General features: G+C 39.6%; 2 pseudogenes; both read right to left on the minus strand.

The window, feature by feature from the left end:
* Positions 1–1,468: 1,468 nt before the first annotated feature.
* Positions 1,469–5,225, minus strand: LOC149018963 (crocetin glucosyltransferase, chloroplastic-like; annotated as a pseudogene).
* Positions 5,226–6,126: 901 nt separating this feature from the next.
* On the minus strand, positions 6,127–7,798 carry LOC149018964 (phloretin 4'-O-glucosyltransferase pseudogene; annotated as a pseudogene).
* Positions 7,799–23,432: the final 15,634 nt, after the last annotated feature.

Genomic DNA, 23,432 nt, shown 5'->3' on the forward strand with positions numbered 1-23,432 from the left:
ATGATCTATTACTCCAAAGTCTGGGAAGTGTGGGAACCACTGAGAATCTTGAGTCTTGTGGTCATAGTAGCTAAAGCCTATCAGTATGTCATCTGCTCGGTAGCTAAGGTCAAAACGTCCCCAACATTTTAATGCACCATGCCTCAGTTTCTCGCAAATCTTACAGCGAGTGACTGATTTAGTTGTAGAAGAAGAATCAGACTTAGAAGTAATTGCAGAAGCTTGGTTTTCTTTATCAGAAGCCAGCAATTTTGTAGTTAGCCCAAAGCCCCTGTTCATAGTAGACTAGTAATGGATAGTCAAAGTCCATCTACGAATTCGCCTTCGTATTCGATAGGTGACCATGAGCTGCTAACCAGGTCATAAAGCTAAACCTGGGCTTAGAAGCAATCGACCAAACCAGCCTGTGCCAACCTACCACTTCACGACGTTCAAGAACAAGCTCATACACACTCTTAACATAATTTTGGCCACTCACTAAGTCCATACATACAGGGGTTTCTCCATCAAGCCAAGAGAGGATTTTAACACTTAGAATTTTCTCCCAGTCCCAGCAGCTTTGAATGCAAGGATCTCTCCAAAGTGACAACCTCATCAGATGCCTCATAATGCTCTGGCAATCAGAATGCACTATCACTTGCTGAATTCCCAAATCCAAAGCCAACTGCAACCCATCTCTTAAAGCTTCTAATTTAGAGATAGTAGCAAAAGCACAAAAAGCTGATTTTTTCTTAGCAGCAGCAAATTCCCCATTCGGATCCTAGATTATTGACCCTCTTCCACCTACAGATGTACTCGAGGACCACAAACCATCGACAAAAATATTTCACCCATCGTCAATCCCTTGATCAGTCCACTCCAGCTCTGTCAACTGGTTGTTTTGAGCAGCAGATTTGTGAGTTACAACTTACACGTAGCAAGTTTGGTCTATGTTTGAATGTTAATGGAATAGTTGAAAATGTTTAACAAAAATGTATAGTAAAAATTTTGTATTTGATCCATTGTTCATGTCCCTTTTGAAAAGAGAATTAAATTAAGAAATTAATAATTGTTTTTTCAAAGGAAAAATCTTAAATCCCCAAATGCATCTAAATCCTCCAATTAGGCGCTTCGTATTTCAGCAATGGAGGAATTCTTATCAACAATAGCTAGGGATGCCATTGATTTGTCTTTCAACTCGCTTTTGGGTTCGGTTCCTCTCAACATTATTAGGTGCTCTCTCTCTCTCTCTCTCTCTCTCTCTCTCTCTCTTCTTTTCTGTCATGTTTTGACTCGGCTCATTCTGCAAATAACTTCCTATTGCCAATTCTTCAGTTTCTGTTCTTTTTTCTGCTGTGATTCAATTGGATCAATGGAGCTTATCGACTCTTACCGCTTCTGATTTTGGAAGAAGAGAAGATCTCAAAGAACAATCCTGTAATTTGGAATTATAGAAGAACATGAAAATTTATTGAAAATTTTTCTCCTTACCAAGCACTGAAGGTTACAACGTATGGTCGTTGACAGGGATCCAAAGGACCAATGTGGAAGCTGGGTCTATTCTCTGCCTACATCTTCTACAAATGCTTGGAAATTTCTTGTTGAAGAACCGTCTTCAGTCATTGCCTCCAATGCTAAATCCTTCCATTTCAAAGCATTCCTTCTCATCTCGTCCCCCTTCTCTTCTCCCATCACCTTGTTCAAGCACCTCCTGAGCTCCTCTCTCTCCACTATCCCTTCCCCTTCTACACTGACTTTTGCCCTCACACCAGTCCCAAACAATGCCTCGATCATCTTTGCATTCGTCGGCTGATCGGAAAAGTGTGGACACCCAACCACCGGAACTCCAGCAACCGAAACTCTCCATAGTTGAATTCCATCCGCAATGCGTCATAAAGCACCCAATTGAAGGATGGTTCAAAACCTCCACCTGTGAACACCATCCCACAATCAGCCCTTCTGTTTCCTCTGCTTCCAATCCTAATTCCTTCATCTCACCCTCTGAAGATCTCAATACCCACAAGAACGGTCTCTGAGTTGCCTTCAGCCCATGAAAGATCTCCTCAATCTGCTTCTTGGTTAACACCACCAAGCTCCCAAACGAGACATAAACAACAGAACCCTCTGGTTTGGAGTTGAGCCATTCTATACAGTCTAAACCAGTTTTGTTCTGGAAGAGATCACAGCCATAAGCTTTGTCATCTGTGTCTAATGGTATCAAAGGACCGATCCCAATAACATTCAACTTGGATAAGGTTTGTAAGGCCAGTCCTTCTAAAGCATCAAAGGTGTTGATAAGAACACATGGTTGGTTGTCTTGTTGCAGGGTTTGAAGTGTTCATGGAACACTGGTAGCACAGAAGTGTGAGGGCTAGAAGGTTGGAAGATCTAGGCGTGTCAAGGGAGGCACTCCTGGTACTTCATCTATGTAGGTTGAAGTTTCAATTACCTGGTCATGACCATTGAAAAAGTGATGGTAAAAGGCTAAAACGGTACCAACGGGGGTTGGTCCAAGTGGTAAGCAGCTTGGTCTGCTTAAGCAAGGTTCCGGTATCGAAACCTTGTGGATGCAAAAAATTCCCGCTGGGAGACTCACCCACCACAGCCAGGTGTGCGACTCGAATCGAACATCGGATTAGTCAGGGCAAAGCCTTGGAAACCAGGGTTGGCAACCAAATAAAAAAAGGAAAACGGTGGCTGAGGAGATCCATAAGAAGGCAGATGGGATGTGAGCCGCGCGTGCAACGTCAGCAACCCATGGAAGGAGGATTGAATAGTCTATGAAGGTCACTGGGTGAGACCCTTCATTGAAAGAATTGATAAGGTTGGAGAATGATTGAGAACCCACCTGTTTCATTCGAGCGAAGATATGGTCGAGGTCGTCGGAGGGGTTGTTGCCGTCGTCAAAACCATCGGAGAAGAAAGCGAAGGATAAATTAGGAATGGTAGGAACGGTGTTTGTGTTGTTGATGAGGCGTTGGTCATAATGTTGGGTTTGGGTGTCTTGTATTTTGTGAGTCCATATAATTGTGGTTTTTGTTGTATTTGTAATTGAAATAGGGTTTGGGTCAATTACTAATACTAGGGTAAAATTGTAAGCACATTGGGATTAGGGTTTTCGGTTTCCCTATAAATAATCTTTGTGGGATAACCTATAAGCATCAATCTCTTTAGGAGATTGGGGAATTAATCCTTACAGGGGATTGAGGAACTCATCATGAGGATAAGAATGGTGGCAAACAAAGGGTAATACTTTGTGGGTGTGAGAGTGGTGTGAGGTTTTTTTGAAATAGTGGAATTCCTTTTCTCTCTGGTAGACGTAGGCATGGTTTTGTCGAACCACGTTAAATTCCTCTTGTGTTGAATGCTTGATCCATTACAGCTGTGTTTATTTCTTTAATTTACAATAGCATATTGTTTAGCCTCATCAAAGTGGTATCAGAGCGAGGTTCGGTGGATTGTCGCCAGAGATGTGCGAAGATCCAAAAAGAAGAGGATAGGTGCCAGGAGAACGGAGAAGGGTTCGACGGATTGATTGAAGGTACGATTCTGGATCTAGAATCGTAAATTTTTTTCTCTTTTTTTCTTGTAGTTTGAACGGATTAGATCTAGTTAAAAAAAAAAAAAAAAGAAGAAAATAATTTAAAAAAAAAAAAAGAGGACAGTGTCAACCGTGAGGAAGAACCGAAGAGAAGTTTTTTTTTTCTTTTTTTTTTTTGGCTTTAATGTAATGCTTATTATATTATTTTTTGAAAAAAAAAATGTTTAGAAGTGAGTGGAGAACGTGGAGGAAGAAAGGTGAAGGGAGAAAACATCAAAAAGAAAAAAAATTCGGTGGTGGTGAAAAAGACATAAATTTTTTGAATTATCGGATCTACCGTACAAGTTGTTTTCACAGGATTTTGTGTGAATGTTTTTTGTACGGAGTTAAGTACTCCTTAAGTTTTTTGGCGTTCTGAACTCAGTGAAGTGACGGATCGAGGAAATTTCGCTCCGTTGATATTGTTTTTGTGAGTTCGTACGGAGATCAACGGTGAAGTTCTTTCAGTTGATTGATGGTACGAAAGCTACAAATCAGGTAAACTGTACAGGCTTGTAGGGAGTGTTGAAACAGGTGGAGCTCCAGTTAACACTTTGGCAAGGGGTACAGGTAGACAGAATTTGCAGGTTGTTCAAGCGCAAAACAAGGGCAAATCTGGAAAGAAGCAAATGACTTTTGCTTTTGGATTTGGTGAGTGGCAGTGATCTCTCAGAGCCGGCTGTGACAAAAGGAGAGATGGAGCCACATCAAGTTGTATAGTGGTGATAAGCTGTACAGGACACCCCAGGTGGGGTGTGTGTCATGCTGGTTTAGTGATGGCGGTAACAAAAGCATTCATGGAGGGGACCTGGGGTGTGCTATGTTGGTTTAGTGATGGCGGTAACAAAAGCATTCATAGAGGGGATGTGGGTCATGCATGTATAGCGGTGATGAGTTGTACGGCGGCGATCAGCTGTACGGGACATCCCAGGTGGGGGGTGTGCGCCTTGTTGGTTTAGTGATGGCGATAACAAAAGCATCCCTGGAGAGGATGTGGGCCATGTGGTAAGGTGTGGTGGATACACAGAGACTGGTGATTGCAGAGAGACATCATCAACGGTTTTCTTCAATGTGGTTTGCAGAATTCAAGCCAAGGTGGAGATTGTTGGGTTTGGATGTCTTGTATTCTGTGAGTCCATGTAATTATGGTTGTGGTTGTATTAGTAATTGAAACAGGGTTTGGGTCAATTACTAATACTAGGGTAAAATTGTAATTACATTGGAATTAGGGTTTTAGGTTTTCCTATAAATAGTCTCTGTGGGATAACCTATATGCATCAATCTCTGTAGGAGATTGGGGAATTAATCCTTAAAGGGGATTGATTGAGGAACCCATCATGAGGATAAGGATGGGGGCAAGCAAAGGGTAATACTTTGTTGGTGTGAGAGTGATGTGAGGTTTTTCTGAAATAGTAGAATTCATTTTCTCTCTGGTGGATGTAGGCATAGTTTTACCGAACCATATTAAATTCCTTTTGTGTGCTTTGCTTGTGTTCTTCTCTGTTCGTGATTGTACATGTATTATCCCTAACACATAAATAGAGATTGCTAAAGTGACTTTGTCACTGGTGGTGCGTATGAGACACTCAGCTAGTTGCATTAATGGGTTGAGATGACCTTGGGATGGGCAAGTAACCATAAGGAAGTGAATCTTACTATGATCCATGGATGAACTTGTCATGATTGAGTGAACAGTTAACTGATTTCTATTTGGGACTGAACCCAGCATAAGAACAATGTTCGATTACAACGTAGCCGCCATGGTTGACATTTTGGATTTGCAAGGTGTATAAGGATCTTGGAAGGAAAGCGATGGATGCATCTGAGGGAGCTCCGCTTTATCATCAAAAAATTTCAGTAGAGCCTACAGATGAAAAAAAAAAATATTTTAAATTTTAATCTATGGGCCGCACTATATTTTGTGATCGTAAAACTGCGGACCTGACAAAGAGATGATCCAAATTCGGACAAAGCGTTGGGTGGAGATATTTATTGGTTGTGGAGCCTGGAGGTTGATGAGATCAGCAGCCAATCCTGTGTTACTTGGGTTGGAATCCAAGGAATTTTAAGACTCTCTCTCTCACGCCTCCTGCCAACTTTAAATCTCAATTTTTTAAAAAGATTGGTGAAAATTACTATTTTCATCTTCTTCACTTCCCAAAGAATCACTTGGGCTCTTTTTTGTATTCTTATTATTTATGATGCCTATTTAAAAAAAATATTTACAAGAATTCACTATTGGTTTCGAATGAAAAATGGTTTAGTGCTATTAAAAATAAATTATGAAATAAAAATAAGTTAAGTATCAAAATAAAAAATTAATAGTAAATAATAATAAGTAGTGATAAAAAAATATATTTTAACTATTTTATCTTTATATTAATTATAAAATTTTAAATAAACTTGTGCATAAATGAAGAGAATGAAATTCTTACCATAATTTATAATATGCAAAAAATTTATTATGAATTTTAATTTTTTTTATTATTTTAAATAAAAATAAAACTAATAATAAATATCAAACAACTTAAAATAATGAAATTTTTTTTATAATTAATACCAAAAAAATCCAATTGATCTGGAAGAAAAATAAGATACCTGCAATAAATCAAGTTGTTCAAGGAAAAAAATCTCTTTTTTCAGTGTATGTGTACTACGAAAATAGAATTTCTTCTCATAAAATCAAATCCACACAAATATTGCTAGGAAAATATATAAAATTCAGACGATATTAATCCTAAAGACTCCTTCAAGATTTTTGGAATTCACCGGATCTTGGTTGAAGTTAAACATCAATCCTCTCTACACTACAAACAGAGGTGTCCAACAAACGAACCTCATCCACAAATGCTTTGAGATTCTTATCCGAAGAGCCGCCATCCACTACAGCTTCTCTTGCCAAGTCTTTCCATTTCATAGCATTTTGTCTCATCTGTTCTCCACTTCCTCCCTCCATCGTTATGTCTAAACTCCTTTTAAGCTCATCTCCTTCCACCAACCCATTTTCATTCACCTCCAACCTCAAACCTGATTGCCACACGTCGCTTATCAACTTCGCATTAGTTGCTTGGTCTGACCATTGTGCAAAGGTCACCATCGGAACTCCAGCAACCAAACCTTCCAATGTCGAATTCCAACCGCAGTGTGTCACAAAGCACCCAACTGAAGGATGACACAGAACCTCCACTTGTGAACACCAAGGCACAACCATTCCTTCTTGCTTTAGTTCTTCCATGTCAAAACCTACATCACCTTCTTCGTTTTCGTTCTCCGTCGGCCGGAGGACCCATAAAAATGGCCGGTGGCTTTTCAACAACCCATCAGCAATCTCTCTCACCTGCATCTTTGATAACGTTGTAGTGGTTCCAAATGACACATAAACAACAGAAGCGTCCTGCTTCTGATTCAACCATTCGATGTAATCCCTGGAACTACAAGTCATATCCCCTCCAAAAGAAGTATCAGATGGGTCTTTCCCATCTAAGAAAGCAGATGGTGTCAAAGGTCCAATTGCAACCATATCAAATTTATCAATTGCTCTCAAAGCTTCATCTTCCAAGGCTTCGAATGAATTCACCAAAACCCTTGCCTTGGTTTCTTTTTCTAAGGTAATAATGAGTTCTTTGAACAAATCAAGAACAAAAGGTTGAGTGTTTGTAGGGAGGAAAAAGGAGGGCAAATCTTTGGCAGTAAGGAGGGGCAGTCCTGGCAATTTAATGGAAAATGAGGGTTCAGAAATGTTTCCATCAATGAAATCTCCATAGCCATTGAAGTAGTAATAGTAAATATCAAGAACAGCCGCAGGTTGAATCCAGAGAAGAGACGAAGGCACTTGAAGATTCCGTGCCAGTTCTGCAACCCATGGAAGGAGGAAATTGTAGCAGATGCACGTCACTGGAGCTGCCATGGTTATGTCCATCAGAGCTTGGGAACCGTGACGTTTGATCTCAGCCATGTAGTGAATCATGTCGTTGCCGGGTTTGAAGCCATCGTCGTAACCATCTGAGAAGGGAGCATAGGTTAATCCATCAAGAGTGGCGACGTTGGTCATCCGACGGTGAGCAGAGAGGCTGGTGACGAAAGTGACATGGGAACCGGTGCGTAAGAGGCGCTTGGCGAACTGAAGCGCAGGGTTGATGTGGCCTTGAGCAGGGAATGCGATGATAAGAAAGTGAAGTTGCCGCATTGGATAGAGTTGGGAAGAAGAGCTGTTTGGTGCTGCTAAAACCGAAGCACTGATTTTATTTATGGTCTGTTTTTAAAGAGTTAAAAAGCAAGTAAACAATTACTAAGGGGATTTTGCTTCAGTGTTGCCCATTAAATGTCCAACATAAACTACCAAATTTAAAGTGGTGGTGGATGTTTTTTCTTTTATTTTTTGGGTTTCAGTGGTGTAGTTCAAAAAGTGAGAAAAAACCAAAATGGGTGGTCTAGATTCACAAAAATCCATTCACACCATTCGAAGGTCAGTGCTACTTATTTAATTCGCAACACTAAAGCAATTTCCTTATTAAGAAGTCTGGATTGGACTTTGCTTCAGTGCTGCGCAATGCCACTAGTGAAGATCACTTTTGGTGGTCGAGATTTACCTGTTTTAGTTTTCTTTTCTTCTTCTTCTTTTTTTTTTTTTTTTTTTTGTTTTTAAAATTTTTTCCCCCTCTACTTTTTTGAACTATACCGCTAAAACCCAAAAAAAAAGCAAAAACAAAACGGGTGGTCCACCATCACTTTAGATCTAGACCATAGGCAGCTGAGTGATGCGCATTAAGTATGTGCTTTCCTCACATTAAATGCACAACAATGAAGCAAAATGCGTCTGGATCATCTTCCGTCCTAGAGAAGTATGTGCTCTCCTCACATTTATCCATCACATGATAGGGGGGTCCACATTTGAATATCAATAAAATGAATTAAAGATAAGTTTTCCAATGGTTCCCGTCATCAGCCCCGCCCTTATCCTGTGGTAAAGAAGTGTTAGGGGAGTACATACTTCACCCGTGATAGGGACGTGAGCTGGACTCCTTAATAATTGGATCAACCAACCGGAAATTTTCAATGCCAACCCCTAACTTAATACTTAAAATTAATGGGGCTGAATTATCTAATTTATCAGTCAAATTCACTATAGAGAGAAAATATATAGAAAATACCCCTACCATTAGAAATTCACAGTTACATTGGATAACCATTTGTTTAAATTTTGAGTTTTCAATTTATGAAATATGCATAATTATCCTATACCTTCTTGGAGATTGAAACAACTACTTCTCGTCAACCTTTTTCAATGCCAACCCATGTTTAAATAGACTACAATATATAATTTCAATATAATCTATATTGAAATAGACTATACTCAAGGTGCAATGTTTTGGCAAAACATGGAGGTTCAGTGGTTACCGAAACCACTAAAATCCCAAGACTTTGACAAAATCTCAGCAAATTTGACCAGGATCTTGGTCAAATTTCACCCCCTTATGTAAAATTAAATATGGTTTCCTACCAAGGTACCCTTTATTTTGAAGAATAAAATATACATTTGCAGGGGTTTGGTCAATCAACCTTACCTAGTTACCTTATGTATTTCAATCAATTTGGTTTTCAATTATAAATTTATAATTTTAATAAACTTTACCTTATAAATTAAATTACATCTTTAGTTTCCAATTATAATTTCAATCAATCTTACGGTTGCTTTATCCTGCTTAGTAGTGCAGGTGAACCAACCTACAAAAATGTGCTCGATTGAGATGGTTGAGTAATGCCTTTGACAATCAAGTTATTGAAGCACAAAGCTTTTGAATGAGAAAGCAAGTTGTAGATCTTAATTCTAGGAGTAACTCAAGAATGTCTACCTAACAATGGAAAGAACATTGGTTTATATAGTACTCATGAAAGGTTACCTTGAATGTGTGGTGATGGAGTCTAACTTGAACTCTATAAGTGTTCTTTACTTCTCAAAAGAGGATAATCCCCTCTGAGTGTCGCTTTTGTTCAAGTTGTCGAGTTTGAGCAGGACTCTACTTAATGCAAACTCCTTAACTTGTCAGAATCCTTAATAACTTAATAATGAGACCTAGATATTCTGTATTCAACTATGAGACTCTCCGAAGACTTAGGGAGTTAGTTGAATCCCATTCGACTAAGACTTGATTGAACCGTATAGAACTTGGTCGGTCCGCATTCACCTGGTTCAATGGAACTTGTACATATCATAAGCCCCCTCGTCACTTAGTCATAGCATTTTAATGCTCGGGCCCAGGGACTAACTTTTTCTTCGAACATCTTTGATCTAGTCGAGCAAGGTCTTGATTCAGGCGTTATTTAATCAATGCTCGAATGACACCTGGTGGAGCATTAATTATGAATGACCGTTGCGTAGACAAGAAGGTTGCGCACTTTCTTCAAGCCTTTTATTCATTGCCACGTGGCCACACCTTTTGAAGTGATGTAAGGCGGTTTGAATCTTAAAAGGCCTTGGATCTCCACTGTCTAGATGAAGTGTATCTAGACCTTGGATTAAGAATCCGATTGAAGTCCAACCATTGTGATTTTTGAACCATTGAATGGTAATTTTTTCACCGCTGTTAGATGGGAATCTATTTAGAAGACACCATATGGGCTGTCAGATTACTTCAACCCCATGGATTGGAATCTGAATAGAATATATAATACCTACTTTGCCTTTTTCTTCTTCTTTCATTTCTTCTTTGTGCTTGAGAGAACCTGGAAGCAAAGGTGATTTGAAGTTCTTCCTTTCCCTCTGCAACTCATCTTCAAGCTCCTCCTCTCCCTTCCGTGAAGTGAAAACAATAAATTTCTTCTTCTCTTTCTCTCTATTTCTTTATTTCTGTCTTTCTCAAATGCATTTTGTGATGGTCTCAGATGTCTTTTTGTTTGTTAGTTTTTGTTGTTGTTGGATGTTCTTCATTTTCTTTGAAAACCTTCTTGACCCTTCAAATTTCCTTAATAGATAGAGAAATGGGGGTGAAATCAGTAGCCTCAAAACCTCCCAAATCCTCTAGGCATGTAGAGCCCTTTGATTCGGCTACTGCCAGTGATAGAGTGACCGATAAGAGTGACGCCCTAGATCACCCTAGTGGGGATGCTTGAAACATCAAGTCCTCCTCATTTACTCCTAGTCAAAATTCTGGAGCCAATGTTCTTGGAGAATCCGACCAAGCCCAATGTTCTTGACCACATGTGGTCGGTGGCAGTGAAAGAAATTCTTGAGTACTTGAGCTCGCTTTAAGGCTGAAAGGAAGAAGTGGATTGACAATCTTTCACTTGAGGAAACCAGGGTTGAATGGGGGAAACCATGTACACTAGATCACATAGATTTCGACCCTGGTATCACCGGTCTAAATTTTTTCCTTCGAAGATGACCGAGGTGGATTTGGATCTTCTCCGAGCCCATTATGATATCCTAATGAATACCATCTCCGTGTTCCTTTCGAGCACGAGCATGCTCGCAAACCATGCCAAGGTGAATTTTCCATTTAAGAAGATGCTCTCAAAAATAGGTTTAGACTTCCTGTGCACCCTATCTTCAAGGAAATATCTTAACCATTTTGGATGTGTCTTGGGATGTTGACGTCGAACAGTTGTTGAAACATCATCTGCTTCTAGGGTTTTTGCCAACAAATTGATGTCGTCATCACCCCCACCCTTAACCTATTCCTACTTTTTCAAGACCAAGAAACAAGAATAGGATCTTTGGTTCTATGTTTCTAAAAGAATCTCCTCCTAGTTTGGCTGGGACAAGTAACTCGTTGGAGAAGGGACCCTTCCGTCCAACACCAAAGGGTGGAGGCCTAGGTATGTTTTTGTAAGACCTCCCTCCCTTCCTACATTCCCGATCATATGTTCTAGAGGTCCCTTGAAGGGGTCGAATAACTTTCCAAATCTGAGTGAGTCCGAGCAGGTAGCCAAGAAACGAATCCTATAGTTCCCACCGAAGATCAAAAATCTCAAGCAGTAAATGGATACTATGTGGAATACTTGAGCATCCTGCAGTTTTGTGAGTTTTTTACTGGTGAGCTCCTATCCTTCTGTTATGATAGCAAGTAGGTTTTTTCATTACTGTGAATTTCTATGACCTCTCTTGTTCGGTTGTTGTGGATGCAGTGTTGCTTGAAGAAGAAGAATTTGAGGCAGCCACCAGTCAGTAGGATTTCCAGGAGGTTGAAGCATGGCATCCGACTAAACTTGACAAAGGTAAGGGCTCTTGTGCTTCTTCTTCTTCTTCTAGGGGGAGACAAGCTCCCCAACCAGTGAAGAGAGGGAGAACCTCATCTGATCTTCCTCGTTAGAGTAAGAAGGCAAGAAGCTCAAGTGGTCCGAGTAAGCCTTCGGTTGAGGAACATCTGGTCAGAGAGCCCCAATGAGACTCCCGTTGTTGGAGCAACAATCCCAACCACACCATTTGTTTCAAAAGGTCCTTTATCCTCGAGTTTCAGCCTCCCCAAAGGATTGATTCTTCGACCAAACTGGTCATTAACCAATGGTTGGCCAATGTTCTCTTGGCTCTTGACCAGAGCTATCTTTGTGGGGCTGACTTGAAGCCCACAATGTGACTATGAGGTATTGTAATAACCCCCTATATTCCTAACTTGAAACCCGAATTGCAAGTCCAAGTACCCGATGTTCTAGCCAATAGAAGCTATGGGCACCCATGTATTGGCCCCAATGCCCATGGATCTGAATATTATTGGCGAAGAATCTACCTTAATGGGAATCGGAAGAATATCCAATCATAACTCGGATGGTTTGGGTAGGTGGATATCCATTGCAAGAAAGGTCAAGTTGGAAGCTGTCCATGAGCAAGGTAAGAGCCCTCCACATGTTGGTTTAGGTTGTAACAGAGCTATGGATCAATTGGGAGTGGAAAATGCCCAAATACTTAGGGCAGTTGCTTAAGGCAGTCTATTGGCCAAACAACTGCCATCCCTGGCAGTTGATTGGAAAATTTTGCCGAAAAACCTTATATTTTCCCCAGCACCCTATTTAAAGCCATCCATGACCTAATTCCATATTATTTTATTCCTAAAGGCTACTTTGGAGTGAGAGGAGTGAGAGAATATGTGGTTGGTGGAAGAGAGCCTTTTTCCACAGAGAATCTTTCAAACTTTCTTTGACTTTTAGATCCAAGTGGAGGTAAGTTTAACCACTCTTTTAATCTATTGAATTTCATCTTATTAGAGAGTAGTTATTCTTCCTCTAGCTCTATTGTGGTGGTTTGGATTAATTTATTTCTTTTCTATCGATGATCTCGATTGGATCATGCCAAAAGGAGTGGATTTTTATCCGATTCAATGGCAGATCTTATCGAAGAAGATGATGTAGGTATAGTTTTTCCCTTCAATGATTTGCAGTCTAAATGGTCTCTTTGCAGTTCTAAAGACTTGATTAAGACTTAGATTAACCCAAAATCATATCAAGGATGGGTGATCAAAAGTTTGAATTTTGGACCTAGAATTCTGCTTGAGAGTGGAGCGGTCGCTTAGGGCGACCGATCAACTTGACCAACAGCCTCAACCGACCAGTTGGGTCCCAAAGGCTGTGTTGATGTTGTTTTTGCTTAGTTTGCATTTCAGACTCTAATGAAGCTTCATACTCTCTGGGATCTGCTAGGGTTTTTTCTTAAGGGATTTAGCATGTTTATCAGTACTTTTTCTGCTAAGTCAAGTTAGGAACAATTGCATATGTGACTGAATTGCTTAATATGATGATTTGATAATTATTCTAAGCATGTTAGTGATTTTATAACTTGCTGTAATTACTATCATGCTTGTTTACTCATTGATAATTAATCGTGGATGATGTGTATTACACTTTTACTTCTTTCATGGTATGATGTGGTTGAGTGTTGTGATTATGAGTTGGGGATTGCTAGGGTTGGTACTCCTAGCTTGGGATATCAAGGGATTGTTTCAGACAAGTTCTTTTTAGGATGAGCTTCAGATGAGTTTACACAGTGTTTCATTTGGGCGTAAAAGGTGAACCCGATAAACTACATCTAATTTAGTGGATTGTGCCTCACGAAACTTCAACCGCAAGATCAAAATTTTACAGGTGGCACCTTGAGAAACTGCACCGTTGTGCACTGCAGACGATTTTTTTCCTACAAAAATGCATATGGTAAGAGTTAGCCCTCCAATCCAAAATTTGGCAGAAACACCCCAAATTAATTTAGATGAAATGTCGGACGTTGGTGGCAATGTTGTAATTAGAAACGTAAACATAACTGATGACATAATTTTCCCGAATTTTTTAGATAAAAATTTCCCCAAGATTTCAATCCCACCGTACCCCCATTGGATTTACATCCTTTGTAATTCATTTTCCTACAATTCCCTCCTAGGATTGTGCCATGTGGCATTCCAATGGTTACCCAATTCAAACTAAATTTGAATTTTATTTAAACCCACCCATAAATTTAATTTAAACTCTTGAATTGGGTGACTGTTGGACTGCTTAATGCCACATGGCACAATCCTAGGATGAATTGTAGGAAAATGAATTACAAAGGACGTGAATTTGTATCCATTCCGTCAGATTTGAATAGAATTCGAATTCCAAGGAAAAAAGAATTGTAATCGTATTCCTTTATACAAGCCCGACCCTCAAGCAAATCTTCAACTGGTTTGCAACTCATAGCTTCTGAAACCGCAATAAAAGTCCACCTCTCTTCTGCAAAGGAAGAAGAAGAATGACGATGGTTATGATGGAGCCCTATTTACCAGGCGAATTAATCAACGAGATCCTCTTAAGATTACCACCAAAGTCCGTAGTTCGATTCAGGTGCGTATCCAAAAAATGGCATTCTTTAATTAGTTCTCCTTATTTCACCACTCTCCATCTCAACCAATCCAAGAAGAATGGAACCAGGTCGCCTTTCTCTAGTTATCATCTCTAACGACAAACTTCAATGCTCTACACAGTAGCAAGAGAGGTCCACAATTCCCGTTTTAAAATGGGCAATTGGAAAATTTTCTTTTCTCGTTCTCAGAAGTCGGATCTCGGGTGTCCTTTAATGTTCCAATTGATTGATTTGACTTCATGTGATGGATTATTATGTATTTCTTCATACTTTCTTAACCGTTCTTTTAGTTATTCCGATATATTTACATGCCTCATGAATCCAGTCAATGGAGAACAAAAGAAGCTTCCAACTTTTCCAATGAAATTTTATTTTTTGCATCTACACTGGGTTGGATTTGGGTTTGAACCCGTGAGCGGAGAGTACAAAGTCTTCAACATTGTGTACTACAAAGATCAACAATGGCACGTAAGGAGCAATGTTAGTGTATACTCTTTGAATTCTGTCAATGATAGCTGGAGAATACTTGAAGATATCCCGGTATCAGATGTGGCCGCGCCCAGTTTTGTTGAAAATATCCCAGTACCAGATGATGCCGTTCCCAAACTTCTTGTTCCGAGCTCAGCAATAGTTATCAATGGTGTTGCTCATTGGGTGTTATGTTCGGGGAAAGTATACTCCTTTGATCTGGTGCATGAGGTGCGAAGAGAATTACCATCACTTCCAGTCTTCAGTCAGTATAATCTCTATGAGATGGGAGGAAGCCAGCTTTCTGCTTTCTGTTATAACCCACAAGAAAGATTTCCCAAAATTGAGATGTGGGTGATGAAGGAAATTGGTGTTCAGGAACCTTGGACTAAACGTGGAATCATCGATCTTAATTTTCCCGATAGTTGGAATCCTCAACTAGGAGATCGTCGGAACTATTACTCAGTAATAGGACAATGGAATGATGACGAGATTCTGTTCCAGCATGTTTATAATGGGAAGCTACTTTTGTACAACACCAACAACAACATGAAGAGGAATCTGGAAATTGATGGCCTTGCAACTACTCCATTCGTGACGATAGGTCTAATTGATGAGAGTCTTGTTAAGCTGATACATTAATTCCTTTTATCCACCATATATTGAGAAAGTAAGTTCAATGACTGATAAACTAGTAACATTTTTTTTTCTTTTTTGAATAAATTTATGATGCTCTACCTTAAGTTATTTGTTTATTGGCTCAAAACAGAAAATGTCATATAAGTATAAGAATCCTATTTAGATTTCCTCATCACAAGGTTACGTACAACATTACTTGAAATAAAAAACTAGTGGGGATTTCTCCTTTGGACGTAGTAAATAACAGATAGTTCACGCTTTCTTTGTTTCCCTTATTAGATTAATTGGCATTTGCTTTAACTATAACTCAAACACTTCTTGATCAGTTGGAGATAAGATCAACCAAGGACATAGGCGGACCAAGGATTCAATATTGGGGGCCGAAGAATGAAAGCCAGATAACTTTCCCGTTGAAGAAGCACTAATTCTTTTTTGCCACACATATTGTGTGGGCTAGTTTTGGGTATTCAAAGTTGGTACCGTACCAAAATCATCCCAAATTACCAAAACCGTACCAATTGACACCCTCCTAGTCCAACGTGATTTGGAGCTTATTTGCAATTTTTTTATGCTTCCTATATTTTCCAGATACAGATCCCTAGAGAATTGGAAGACTGCTATCTCCCTTAGGTGAGCATTACGAAGCTTAATAATTCAAGTGTTGGCGAGGAGGATATGGCTGATAACAACAATACTTTGGGTATGAATGGTACAGAAATGCATGAAGGATCCCTCTCCGCTCACCCCACACCGGTAGCGGTGTCGCATACCTCACCAAACAATGCTACATTGGAACAAGGCAATCAAATATTTACCACAGCGGGGACTCAAACACTCACCTCACCCCCTTTGAATAAGGACAGGTACTAGGATTTGTTATTGTCCTCTATCTCTCTTCATATCCCTCGTATTGTCAACCCCGAACAAGAACTGCTCCCACCCCCTCCATGCTACCACATCTCCCCCCCTCCCCGCCTAGTAAGCGGAAACTGGTCCTAACATATTTGGAGAGTATGGATATGCGATGCAATGAATCCTTGAAGGACAAGAAAGCTAAATCAAATGAGTTGGATGATTTGGATTCCCTCGTTGAGGCTAAGATGGCTGGTCGATTCAGCCATCCCAAGAGCCATGATCCAGTTTCACCTCAACTGTCGAGGGCTTGGTCAACCCTCGACTCAAATGGAACTGCAAGGTTTTATTCATAAACTTAGACCATCTTTGTTGTTTTTATGTGAAGTCCATTCGTCTAGAGTCCAACCTCACATTTTGTGTTAAAAATGGGGCTTTTTAAGCTTTTTGTACTCCCCCCCCCCCAAGGGTCGAGCTGGTGGTTTACTTTTGTTGTGGGACTCATCTCTCATAGTTGATGTAGTGTGGCAGTCTCACTAGTGTTTGCATGTAATAGTGTCTTTCTCATCAAAGTAGTGGCAACGGACGTTTGTCTACTTGCACCCCTCTCATTATAAACAAAAACAACAATGGGAAACTCTCCTCCAACTGGGCTCTTTTGTCAATATGCCTTAGCTTCTTAATGGCAATTGGAACCGTTATACTTCAGTACATGATAAACAAGGAGGGGTTCCACTCTCATGGAACGATGTCGAGCCTTTTGCAACGTTTATATAAAAAATTACCAACTCCACAAAGTTCCCACACAAGGTATGCAGTTTACATTGTCTAATAAACAAGCTGGGAATAACAGAGTGGAAGGAACACTTGATCGCTCTCTCTCTCTCTCTCTCTAATGAAGATTGGCTGACACAGTTCCCTGAAGCTTCCATTCAATAGATTCCCTTTTCTCACTCGGACATGCACTCCTGGTATTACATTTTGATTCTTCATCCTCTTTTGGATCAAAACCTTTTATATTTGAGCACTTTTGGATTCAAGAGGCTTCATATCAGAGTCTTGTTGCATCACACTGGCAAGCGACAGCTGCTGGAAAATCGATTGACGCGAGTGACCTCAAAACTGATGAAGGTTTAGTCATGGCCTTCTGCCAGGGACATTTTTTTTTTTTTTTTAAGTGTACATACTTCTCTGTTTTGATTTGACTTTTTTTTAGAAAGGGGTTTGGGAAGTTCCCAACATTCCTGAGCTTCAAAAGGTTGTTCGTAAGGAAAAAGAGGTTGAACTCAAGTCCAAGAAATAGAAGAGAAAAAGAAAACATTCCTCTGTTTGCTCGTTGGATGATCAGGGTTCTGATGAGACCCCCAAGAAAAAATCCAAAAGTATCAAAAAGAAAGTTGTTGAGAAGAAAGATCAGACTGAAGAAAAAGCTGATCAGGAAATTGTTGATGGTTCTAGTGTGAGAGTTGTCAAGGTTGTGGTCAATGAGAGTCTTGTTGGAAAAACAAGAACCTCAAGGAGAAGGCTTTGATCTATGGGTCCCTCCTCAGGTCAAGAACTGACCACGACCAAGAAAAGCAAAGGTAAAAAGTCTCTTGTGTCGCCCTCTGCCTAAGAAAGTGTTGAGAAGGAACAACATGCAGAGGAAATAATTGAATCTGCCTAGCCTCAAGATCATGAAGTTTCTACTCCTCTAGTGTCACATCCTCCCAGCCGGTACCTTAATTGGCATACCCGAGAGTGTGATCTACAGCCCCAAAGATCAAGTATCGAGGAAATCATCCTCCCACATATACAATAACATCATCATAAACAGGAAATAATCAAGGTTTAATATTATAAACAAGGTTCAAAACAAGAAATGAATAAATAATATAATCAGAGTGCGGAAAATGATACCAGATATCTGTAGATATCAAAAGAAGTAAAGTGAGGCGGAAACTCACTCCACAAAATACAACGGAACGCAATATGTAAGTCTAAAAGAAATAACAACTAAATCAAAGGAACTATTAAAGATAACTAAACATCAAAGTTTTCTATTCTATAGATGACGTCTTCAAAATAGTGGACTTCATCAATCCATTTGAGACGTTCCACATATACGTTGTCTTTAATTGTAGTACGCAGCTTGATCAACTGAGGGATCATCAGAGTAATCTTAATTGTTGTCAACACCTTGCGTGAAGTACGCTTCATCGGCTTGCGCTTCATCGTACTGTTTGCCATAGTAATCAATACCTGTAGAATAGTCTAACAAAAACAATGTACAAAAAGGAATGAGTTTCGAAGAAACTCAGTAAGGTAGTTAATCCATAACAACATAAATAACATGAAAGCAAACCATAATAAGATGCAATGCGATATGAAACAAGTAATGTATGTATGCATCTAAACTCTATGTATGCTGATCTCTATGGCAGACATGCTTTAAGTCATAGCACCGTACTTCCTTGGGTAGGTCATGCATACGGCTCCTGTTGGTAGTGGGTCCGGCATCCCTCAGGACAAACCATGGTAGGGGGTTAAGTCAACACTCTCTCTCACAACCATTTGGTATAAGTTCCGGTGCATGTCAGGGTAAAGCCCAGCCCAATGCAAGTCATCTACTCAGTTACATCAACTCAGGTCCAGATACTTCCATTCCTCGCCCCGGGTGATCCTTTCCGGTATCCTTTCCACTAGAGTCCTAATAGTCCCGGACTACGGACTGATCAACCTTATTGGTTATCCACATATGGTAAATGGGAAGCTCTCATGTCCTCTCACGGATATAACTCACCGGTCTTAAGCGCCCATGAGCCCAAGTTTAACCATATGCAACCCTCAAATACAATGTGATTCCCGTCCTCTCGCGGATATAACTCACCGGTCTTAAGCGCCCGTGAATCCCCATTGCTGCCACGGGTCGTTCGGTCTTAATACCCTTCCGAATCGGGTCTGATATAACAGGGGTACAACCTAACCAAACATTGCTAGACAGCCCTAGGTATGACAACCAATGATTCGGGAAAGTGTCGATGGGCAACCCCGGAAACATCCCATACTATTTCCGATAATGTCCAAGGACAGAAGTGTCAAAAGGACACCTCCCAATCCCAAACCAAACTTAATCAAACACAGTCTCAGATTAGTCATGACATATACAATCAACAACTCATTATATAAAAGAGAATGTAAAGTCATGATCAAATCATCAAACAATATAGTAATAAGCAATCTCACATAAGTCTAAGTAATAAAAGAAACATGATAAAGAGCTACTGTTCTCAGTAGTACATCAGAATATAAAGTGTACAAACAAAAACAACTCATAGTTTCGTAAAGTAGAAACCAGAGAGTATGCAATCTATGTAGTTAAGGAGATAATTGTCCATACCTTCTAACTCGCAAAGGAACTTAGAGAATCAAGTAAGACCTTGACTAAACCTGAGAAAAGAGTCTTAAACAAGTGAATACTGAGAGTTAGGAAAGATACATAGAAGGAAAGATCACAATTCAATCAAAACAGACCAAGAATGGGGTTTGTACCCATTGGTGACCGATTGGTCACCGCCGACGACCAATGAGTCGACCAACAAAGACAGTAGCCTTACAAAATCAGAATTTTTTAGAATATGAATCCGAATTTGGTGGTTAAAAAGGGTACAAAATAAGGGGAAAACTTTAATGGAAACATCTAAGTTTATAGAGGACAACAAACCATTAATCAAATCAAGTTTCCAGTTACAACTGAAGAACCAGAAAGTTAACCTAATTAGGTTAAACATAGATCATGAAGGGAAAAATATAGTATGATCAAGGGTACGGAATTAAAGATTAATAGGTTACAATTCTAGTAAAGAAAATAAAGTGAGAGTCTTCTAACATGATCAAAATACGGGTTCTGATTTTACCCAAGAAATTAGGGTTCACCCTTGGTTCCCATGAAAAGGTTGAGAGTTCCGGATGAAGGGAGGTAAATTGTTAGTCAAAAATAACAAGAAGAATCATTCAATGATAAAGTTTAGGTTCACATAAATTTACCCAAGAGGTCCTCTCATGGGGGATTACCAAAGGTTCTCCAGATGACCACACAAGGTTAGGGTTTCAAGGGTTAGGGTTTCCAGGATTCAACCGGCAAGGGTTGAGATCATGATGATGATCATAGATCTCAAGGAACATGATGAGATCATGGAATATATGGTTGCAAGAATGCAGATCATCTCCGATCTCAATGAAGAACAGATTCAAGAAAAGAAAATCGAGATAGAGAGGAAAGAGATCATACACATACCTTGATGCGGGAGGATGAAGATTGCTGAGTCTTGCGAGATATCAACCAAGGATGCAAGGGAATCGATTAGAATAGGGTTCTAACTCGCTAGAGGCTAGGAGGCAGATGAGGCGGAGTATTCCGAGACTAGACTTAAATAGAGTAGCCAGATTAAATTTCAAAAACAAATCAATTGGTGATTGACGGTCCGATCGACCAATGAGCTACCAACAACAACAACCAAAACAGGAATGAAGGCTCGATCAAATCCAAACATCAAGGGGTTTTGCACACACCTAAAGTGACATACCAGTAGGTAGAAATGCCGAACCAAACGAGAGCACCCAAGTCCATCAACTAACCAATCTCATCGGGGCGCATAGAAGGGACACCATCCACACTCAAGGATTTCACTCCAGCCATCAAGTCTTCTACTGAAATGGCCCAAAGCTGACTTCTTGCCTTACTTCGGGTTATTGGACCTACAAACAACAGGGTTTCCGGGTCAGGGTTAGGACTGGGTTTCACATCTAGTGTTAGCCCATCCTTCTGATGATGGCAAAATCCCTTTTGAGAAACTAGCTGAATCTGGTAACCAAGGTGAGGAATTTTCTGACCATTTTCTTAATCAATTGAAGAAAATGGCTGAAGAGATTGTCACTCGTGCTGCAAGTGAAGTTATTGAATAGATAGCTGATCATCTATTTGATGAAAATGATTCTGTTCCTCCTTTTGAAAATGTGCCTGAGGAGAATGCTCTTGAGGAGAATATTCCTAAGGAGAATATTGCTCCCATTGACAATGCTCTTGATGCTGTACCGCCCATTTTAGATGCTATTCCACTTGCTCCTATCTTAGATAATGTTGTTCCGAACATTAATGTTGTTCCTGATGTAGTTGGAGATAATGCTTCAAATGTAATTCCAGATGATGTTCTAGATGTTGCTCTTCCATTTTTTGACATGCAGATTGATCTCCTTGCTAGCTCCATAAGCCAACAAAATATAGCAGCTGAAGTGGTGGACTTTCAAGTCACCTCTAATGATGCCGCTTTAAATACCAATCCGAATGAAATAGTAGAAGTTATTGCACCTCATCCAGTTGATCCTGGCCATTTAGAAAATACTTAGAGCGTTGCTGATTTGGGAATCGCTTTGATCCTATCTGGAACTTAAAGGAGAATCACACTGCCAATTGGAATTGGCGAGTTGCACGGGAGTGGGGAACAAAAGGCAGAATTCCATGGGACAAGAGGGAAACAGCCGGCATGAGCAACTTTGGGCTTTATTCTCATGCTTGGGGGTAAAAAATGAATTTCCCTTTTATACTGAATTGAAAATATAACTTTCTACAAATGTTTTAGTGCTGCCTTCAATGCTTTTTCAGAAGTTCTTGAAAGAGAAAAATTCTTTCCCTAGAGAACCAGGATTTGATCAACAGAAATGTTGAGTTGATTGATGAGGTACAAGAACTCAAAAGTAGTTTGAAACATTAAGAAAGAAAACTAGAAGCTGCACAGTTGAGGGAAAAAGAGTTGTATTATGAGATTGATGGTTTACAGGCCGGATGATTTTGCCTTGTATTCTGAACTTTGAACTGACTTGTAGGAGGAGAATTCAAATTTAAAAGCCTCTGTGATGAAGCACAAAGAGGATATCTTACAGATGGAGATGTTAGAAAATGATGCTTTGGAAAGGGTCAAACTTGCTAAATATGAAAGGGAGGGAGCTCAACAGAAATTGGAGAGGGCCATTGCCTGGTCCAAAAGTGTTGAAAAAGAAAGAGATGAATCACTAGTGAGATTTCAAAGAGTCGACAAGAAAAGGTCAAGTATAGAAAGAGGAAACAAACAATTACAACAAATTGTTGATTCCCTTTCACAGGGAAATTCTGACTTGGAAATTGAAAATAATAGCTTAAGAGCGAACTTGGATGAAACCTCCCAGGAAAAGAATAGCTTGAAAGAAATTTTGGATGAAATCTCCCAGGAAAAGATTGCCATGGCACAAGCTTTTGAAGAAGAGAAGAAACAATATGAGTCTGAGAAGAAAAGAATGCAAGATGATTATCAACTTGCCTTCAGTACTGTTACTGCTGCCATTGAACATGCAAAAGATAATCCAACCTTTCTGGGATTCTGCAAAAATGTGCTGAAGGTCTGCACTGATGAAGTTTTGGGTGAAGTCCTCAAGGTTTACCCTAATCTTGACTTCAAAGTGATTCCTCCTCAATTTATCCCTACCAGAAATTTTTTTGATCTCTAGAATCTGAAGCACCCTGAGTCCGAAAGCTCTTCAAAAGAATCTGAGGATGAGGACTCTTCAGAAGAAGAAACTTCCAGCCCTGATGAAGAAGATGGTTTTGATAATGAACCTTCCACCAAAAAAGATGATACCAATCCTCTTGCTTAGAGAGGAAAGCTCTTCCAAAGAATTTTCAAAATTCTTTTTTTTTGTTCTTTACTTTTGATATTCTAACTTTGTTGGTCTTTTTGCTTTTGATCACGTTTGATTTTCAAATTTTGATCAATTAATCTTTTCTTTCTTGATCCTTTTTTTTTTATAACTCTTGCTCATTTGATTTGCAATTAACTGCTGCATGATTCTTCCCTTTTTAACAAGTAGCTAACTGTGACTTTATCCAAAGAATTTTCTGAATTCTTTTTTCTTCTTTCCTTTTGATATTCTAACTTTGTTGGTCTTTTTGCTTTTGATCACGTTTGATTTTCAAATTTTGATCAATTAATCTTTTCTTTCTGATCCTTTTTTTTTTATAACTCTTGCTCAATTAATTTGCAATTAACTGCTGCATGATTCTTCCCTTTTTAACAAGTAGCTAAC

The sequence above is a fragment of the Hakea prostrata genome, chromosome 4 (genome assembly GCF_041222555.1).
Source record: "Hakea prostrata isolate BN-2017 chromosome 4, UWA_Hpros_2, whole genome shotgun sequence".
Lineage (NCBI taxonomy): Eukaryota > Viridiplantae > Streptophyta > Magnoliopsida > Proteales > Proteaceae > Hakea > Hakea prostrata.